The following is a 7500-nucleotide window of genomic DNA, read 5'->3' as shown; positions in this document are numbered from 1 at the left end:
TTTCGCCTGCTGGTCCCGAGCCGCCAACATGTTCTTAGTATCGTGTTCCCCAAACCTGGGTGACGGGCACCACAGGGCGGCAGAGCCATCGCACTTGCCGGGGTGGCAGAGGAAGGACCGGACTATGTACCATAGCGGCCAACCACTCCCAGAGCCGGTCGTGCGGGGCTCGAGGTCTGCTCTCAACGTCACATGCTTCTGTGAGTGCTCAGGCAAGGGTCAGACCACATCCTTCCTGGCAGCACCCAAAGCAACCAGGCCGCTCGTGTCTCTCGCCTTCATTTTTCGACACAAGCGCCTGAGGAGGGACGCCACCCCTCCCCTTGCGTCAAGAGACCTCCCACCGGCCTCTGACTGATTCTTAGAACGGACGGAAAGAGTCGGGCAAGCCTGTCAAAGATTTGAGCGTATGTCAAAAGCTTTAGACTTCCGCGAACTCTCTGGCTTGCACTGAGACCCGAGGTCGATGTGCTCAGCACCACGGGGCCCCTTTCGCCTGCAGGTCCCGAGCCGCCAACATGTTCTTAGTATCGTGTTCCCCAAACCTGGGTGACGGGCACCACAGGGCGACAGAGCCATCGCACTTGCCGGGGTGGCAGAGGAAGGACCGGACTATGTACAATAGCGGCCAACGACTCCCAGAGCCGGTTGTGCGGGGCTCGAGGTCTGCTCTCAACATCACATGCTTTTGGATGTGCTCAGGCAAGGGTCAGACCACATCCTTCCTGGCAGCACCAAAGCAACCAGGCCGCTCGCGTCTCTCGCCTTCATTTTTCGACACAAGCGCCTGAGGAGGGACGCCACCCCTCCCCTTTGCGTCAAGAGACCTCCCCACCGGCCTCTGACTGATTCTTAGAACGGACGGAAAGAGTCGGGCAAGCCTGTCAAAGCTTTGAGCGAATGTCAAAAGCTTTAGACTTCCGCGAACTCTCCGGCTTGCACTGAGACGCGAGGTCGATGTGCTAAGCACCACGGGGCCCCTTTCGCCTGCAGGTCCCGAGCCGCCAACATGTTCTTAGTATCGTGTTCTCCAATCCTGGGTGACGGGCACCGCAGGGAGGCAGAGCCATCGCACTTGCCGGGTGGCAGAGGAAGGACCGGACTATGTACAATAGCGGCCAACGACTCCCAGAGCCGGTTGTGCGGCGTCTGCTCTCAGCCTAAGAGGCTTCTGGGAGTGCTCAGGCAAGGGTCAGCCTGCACCCTTGCTGGCAGCACCCAGGGGAACCAGGACGCTTGCATCTCTCGCCTTCATTTTCGACACAAGCGCCTGAGGAGGGACGCCACCCCTCCCTTGCGTCAAGAGACCTCCCCACCAGCCTCTGACTGATTCTTAGAACGGACGGAAAGAGTCGGCAAGCCTGTCAAAGCTTTGAGCGATTGTCAAAAGCTTTAGACTTCCGCGACTCTCCGGCTTGCACTGAGACGCGAGGTCGATGTGCTAAGCCCCACGGGGCCCCTTTCGCCTGCAGGTCCCGAGCCGCCAACATGTTCTTAGTATCGTGTTCTCCAAACCTGGGTGACGGGCACCGCAGGGAGGCAGAGCCATCGCACTTGCCGGGTGGCAGAGGAAGGACCGGACTATGTACAATAGCGGCCAACGACTCCCAGAGCCGGTAGTGCGGCGCCTGCTCTCAGCCTAAGAGGCTTTTGGGAGTGCTCAGGCAAGGGTCAGCCTGCACCCTTGCTGGCAGCACCCAGGGGAACCAGGACGCTTGCATCTCTCGCCTTCATTTTCGACACAAACGCCTGAGGAGGGAAGCCAACCCTCCGTGTGTCAAGAGACCGTCCCCGCCCCGGCCTCCGACTGATTCTTAGAACGGACGGAAAGAGTCAGGCAAGCCTGTTAAGACTTCCGCGAACTCTCCGGCTTGCACTGAGACGCGAGGTCGATGTGCTCAGCACCACGGGGCCCCCTTCGCCTGCAGGTCCCGAGCCGCCAACATGTTCTAAGTATCGTGTTCCCCAAACCTGGGTGACGAGCACCGCAGGGAGGCAGAGCCATCGCACTTGCCGGGTGGCAGAGGAAGGGACCGGACTATGTACAATAGCGGCCAACGACTCCCAGAGCCGGTAGTGCGGCGCCTGCTCTCAGCTTAAGAGGCTTTTGGAGTGCTCAGGCAAGGGTCAGCCTGCACCCTTGCTGGCAGCACCCAGGGGAACCAGGACGCTTGCATCTCTCGCCTTCATTTTCGACACAAACGCCTGAGGAGGGAAGCCAACCCTCCGTGTGTCAAGAGACCGTCCCCGCCCCGGCCTCCGACTGATTCTTAGAACGGACGGAAAGAGTCAGGCAAGCCTGTCAAAGATTTGAGCAGATGTCAAAATCTTTTAAGACTTCCGCGAACTCTCCGGCTTGCACTGAGACCCGAGGTCGATGTGCTCAGCACCACGGGGCCCCTTTCGCCTGCAGGTCCCGAGCCGCCAACATGTTCTAAGTATCGTGTTCCCCAAACCTGGGTGACGAGCACCGCAGGGCGGCAGAGCCATCGCACTTGCCGGGTGGCAGAGGAAGGACCGGACTATGTACAATAGCGGCCAACCACTCCCAGAGCCGGTAGTGCGGCGTGCGAGGTCTGCTCTCAGCGGAAGAGGGTTTTGGGAATGCTCAGGCAAGGGCCAGCCTGCACCCTTCCTGGCCGCTCCCACGGGAACCAGGCTACTTGCAATCCTTTCCCCCAATAGCAAGTGCCTTTTGGAGGGACGGCCGGAGTCAACGTGGGGTTTGCCCGCCCTCCAAAGTGTCAAGAGACCGCCGCACAGGCCTCTGACTGATTCTTAGAACAGGCAGCAAGAGTTGGGTAAGTCTGTCGAAAATTTGACAAAGTGTCAAAAATTAGACTTCCGAGAGCTCTTGGGCATGCACACAGGCCTGTCATTCAAGTGCTCTGCCCGCGGAACCGTTTTTCGGATGCCTTTCAAAGTGGTCCCGCGCCGCCATTTTGTTCTAAAAATCGTGTTCCCAGAAATCTCCGGTACCCCGCCAACCTCACTGTGTCACAATGTCAAGTGGCACTGAATGGGTCTGAATTTCAAATTCGACTGCTTCGCTCTGGAACTCGAACCCGGCAAAACCGTTTGGATTTTTCCCGGTCCAGACTTCCGCGGCAGACAAAGTTAAAGTTTTCGGGCTGCAGACTCAAAACGACATCTGGCCAACCGCCGGGCTCAATTCGCCCAGTTCCTCCGGCACTTCGGAACTCATGTTCGGCATGAGTTTTTGAATCTTTCCCGATGCTTCGGCATTTTCCTCCGCTGACACTTAGAATATTTTTCACACTTGGCCGAAAATTTTTCTAAGTTTTTCTGGTTACTGATTTCTTCTTTTCGGGCATTTTTCTAAGTTTTCTTGGTTACTCATTTCTCATTTTCAAACATTTTTTCTAAGTTTTTCTGGTTACTGATTTCTTCTTTTTGGGCATTTTTCTAAGTTTTCTTGGTTACTCATTTCTCATTTTCAAACATTTTTCTAAGTTTTTCTGGTTACTCATTTCTCATTTTCAAACATTTTTCTAAGTTTTTCTGGTTACTGATTTCTTCTTTTTGGGCATTTTTCTAAGTTTTCTTGGTTACTCATTTCTCATTTTCAAACATTTTTCTAAGTTTTTCTGGTTACTGATTTCTTCTTTTTGGGCATTTTTCTAAGTTTTCTTGGTTACTCATTTCTCATTTTCAAACATTTTTCTAAGTTTTCTTGGTTACTCATTTCTCATTTTCAAACATTTTTCTAAGTTTTTCTGGTTACTGATTTCTTCTTTTTGGGCATTTTTCTAAGTTTTCTTGGTTACTCATTTCTCATTTTCAAACATTTTTCTAAGTTTTTTCTGGTTACTCATTTCTCATTTTCAAACATTTTTCTAAGTTTTTCTGGTTACTGATTTCTTCTTTTTGGGCATTTTTTCTAAGTTTTCTTGGTTACTCATTTCTCATTTTCAAACATTTTTCTAAGGTTTTTCTGGTTACTCATTTCTCATTTTCAAACATTTTTCTAAGTTTTTCTGGTTACTCATTTCTGCTTTTCCAACGTTTTACTAAGTTTTGCTGGTTACTGAGTTCACACTTTTAAACATTTTCGGGCATTTTTCTACGTTTTTTCATGTTACTCATTTAGCACTTTCAGGCACTTTCCTATGCTTTCCTGCTTACTGATTTCACACTTTTAAGCATCTTCGGGCATGTTCCCTAAGTTTTGCAGTTCATTCGTTTGGGACAGTCAGGCAACTTTCCTAAGCTTTCCTGGTAACCGAATTCACATTGTTGAGAACTTTGGAACCCTTCCCTAAGCTGTGCTGGTTACTCACTTTACCTCTTCAGACACTTGCCCCCGTTGTGACAGAGACCACTTCCCGACTCGGGAAATGCACCAAATTCGGCCTGAACTCAGAGGGCAGTCCCCCCTCGAAGGCGTGGAAGTCGGCAGAATCGCCGGGTCAAATCCGGCTGAGCTACCCGGCTTGGAAGCCTCAAAGTCGGTATGAGCTGTCAGGTTCACTCCCATCCCCGTTTGGACCACTTCCCGACTCGGGAAATTCACCAAATTCGGCCTGAACTCAGAGGACAGTCCCCCCCTCGAAGGCGTGACAGTCGGCAGAACCGCCGGATCAAATCCGGCTGAGCTACCCGGCCCCGAAGCCTCAAAGTCGGTAAGAGCTGTCAGGTTCTCTCCCATCCCCGTTTGGACCACTTCCCGACTCGGGAAATTCACCAAATTCGGCCTGAACTTATACAACAGTCCCCCCTCGAAGGCGTGACAGTCGGCAGAACCGCCGGATCAAATCCGGTGAGCTACCCGGCTTGGAAGCCCCAAAGTCGGTAAGAGCTGTCAGGTTCACTCCCATCCCCGTTTGGACCACTTCCCGACTCGGGAAATTCACCAAATTCGGCCTGAACTTATACAACAGTCCCCCCTCGAAGGCGTGACAGTCGCTAGAACCGCCGGATCAAATCCGGTTGAGCTACCCGGCTTGGAAGCCCCAAAGTCGGTAAGGAGCTGTCAGGTTCACTCCCCTTCCCCGTTTGGACCACTTCCCGACTTAGGAAATTCACCAAATTCGGCCTGAACTTAGAGGAGAGTCCCCGCTCGAAGGCGTGGAAGTCGGCAGAATCGCCGGGTCAAATCCGACTGAGCTACCCGGCCCCGAAGCCTCAATGTCGGTAAGAGCTGTCAGGTTCACTCCCATCCCCGTTTGGACCACTTCCCGACTCGGGAAATTCACCAAATTCGGCCTGAACTTAGACAACAGTCCCCCTCGAAGCCGTGGCAGTCGCTAGAACCGCCGGATCAAATCCGGTTGAGCTACCCGGCTTGGAAGCCCCAAAGTCGGTATGAGCTGTCAGGTTCACTCCCATCCCCGTTTGGACCACTTCCCGACTTAGGAAATTCACCAAATTCGGCCTGAACTCAGAGGGCAGGCCCCCCTCGAAGGCCAGGCATTCGGCAGAACCGCCGGGTCAAATCCGACTGTGCTACCCGGCCCCAAAGCCTCAAAGTTGGTATGAGCAGTTAGGTTCACTCCCATCCCCGTTTGGACCACTTCCCGACTGAGGAAATTCACCAAATTCGGCCTGAACTTAGAGGAGAGTCCCCGCTCGAAGGCGTGGAAGTCGGCAGAATCGCCGGGTCAAATCCGACTGAGCTACCCGGCCCCTAAGCCTCAATGTCGGTATGAGCTGTCAGGTTCACTCCCATCCCCGTTTGGACCACTTCCCGACTCGGGAAATTCACCAAATTCGGCCTGAACTTAGACAACAGTCCCCCCCTCGAAGCCGTGGCAGTCGCTAGAACCGCCGGATCAAATCCGGTTGAGCTACCGGCTTGGAAGCCCCAAAGTCGGTATGAGCTGTCAGGTTCACTCCCATCCCCGTTTGACCACTTCCCGACTTAGGAAAATCACCAAATTCGGCCTGAACTCAGAGGGCAGGCCCCTCGAAGGCCAGGCATTCGGCAGAACCGCCGGGTCAAATCCGACTGTGCTACCCGGCCCCAAAGCCTCAAAGTTGGTATGAGCAGTTAGGTTCACTCCCAAACCCGTTTGGACCACTTCCCGACTTAGGAAATTCACCAAATTCGGCCTGAACTTAGACAAGAGTCCCCCCTCGAAGGCGTGGAAGTCGGTAGAACCGCCGGGTCAAATCCGACTGAGCTACCCGATTTGGAAGCCTCAATGTCGGTAATAGCTGTCAGGTTCACTCCCATCCCCGTTGGACCACTTCCCGACTCGGGAAATTCACCAAATTCGGCCTGAACTTAGACAACAGTCCCTCAAGACAAAACCCATCCGGCAATGCCACTCAAATAGGGCCCAAATTCAGAAACACCCCCTTCAATAGGTACCACTTCCTTGGAGACACTACCGGGACACGCTCCCTCGGCGAAAATTAAGCCCCCACCACTAACTGAAGCCAACCGCAGCCCCAACTTCAACGGAGAAATCAGTAACCAATTCAAAAATGCACTTGGTTACTGATTTGTACTGCTTCAAAAATATTCTAAGTGTCGCTGGTTACTGATTTGTACTGCTCCAAAAATATTCTAAGTGTCGCTGGTTACTGATTTGTACTGCTCAAAATATTCTAAGTGTCGCTGTTACTGATTTGTACTGCTGAAAAATATTCTAAGTGTCGTGGTTACTGATTTGTACTGACTCAAAAATATTCTTAAGTGTCGCTGGTTACTGATTTGTACTGGCTCAAAAATATTCTAAGTGTCGCTGGTTACTGATTTGTACTGCTTCAAAAATATTCTAAGTGTCAGTGGTTACTGATTTGTACTGCTTCAAAAATATTCTAAGTGTCAGTGGTTACTGATTTGTACTGCTTCAAAAAAATATTCTAAGTGTCGCTGGTTACTGATTTGTACTGCTCAAAAATATTCTAAGTGTCAGTGGTTACTGATTTGTACTGCTTCAAAAATATTCTAAGTGTCGCTGGTTACTGATTTGTACTGCTCCAAATATATTCTAAGTGTCGCTGGTTACTGATTTGTACTGCTTCAAAAATATTCTAAGTGTCGCTGGTTACTGATTTGTACTGCTTCAAAAATATTCTAAGTGTCAGTGTTACTGATTTGTACTGCTTCAAAAATATTCTAAGTGTCGTGGTTACTGATTTGTACTGCTTCAAAAATATTCTAAGTGTCAGCTGGTTACTGATTTGTACTGCTTCAAAAATATTTAAGTGTCAGTGGTTACTGATTTGTACTGCTTCAACAATATTCTAAGTGTCGCTTGTTACAGATTTGTACTGCTTCAAAAATATTCTAAGTGTCAGTGGTTACTGATTTGTTACTGCTTCAAAAATATTCTAAGAGTCGCTGGTTACTGATTTGTACTGCTTCCAAAAATATTCTAAGTGTCGCCGGTTACTGATTTGTACTGCTTCAAAATATTCTAAGTGTCGTGGTTACTGATTTGTACTGCTTCAAAAATATTCTAAGTGTCCGTGGTTACTGATTTGTACTGCTTCAAAAATATTCTAAGTGTCAGCTGGTTACTGATTTGT

Source organism: Hemiscyllium ocellatum (genome assembly GCF_020745735.1).
Source record: "Hemiscyllium ocellatum isolate sHemOce1 chromosome 15 unlocalized genomic scaffold, sHemOce1.pat.X.cur. SUPER_15_unloc_22, whole genome shotgun sequence".
Classification (NCBI taxonomy): domain Eukaryota; kingdom Metazoa; phylum Chordata; class Chondrichthyes; order Orectolobiformes; family Hemiscylliidae; genus Hemiscyllium; species Hemiscyllium ocellatum.
Note: the sequence above shows the minus strand (reverse complement) of the source record.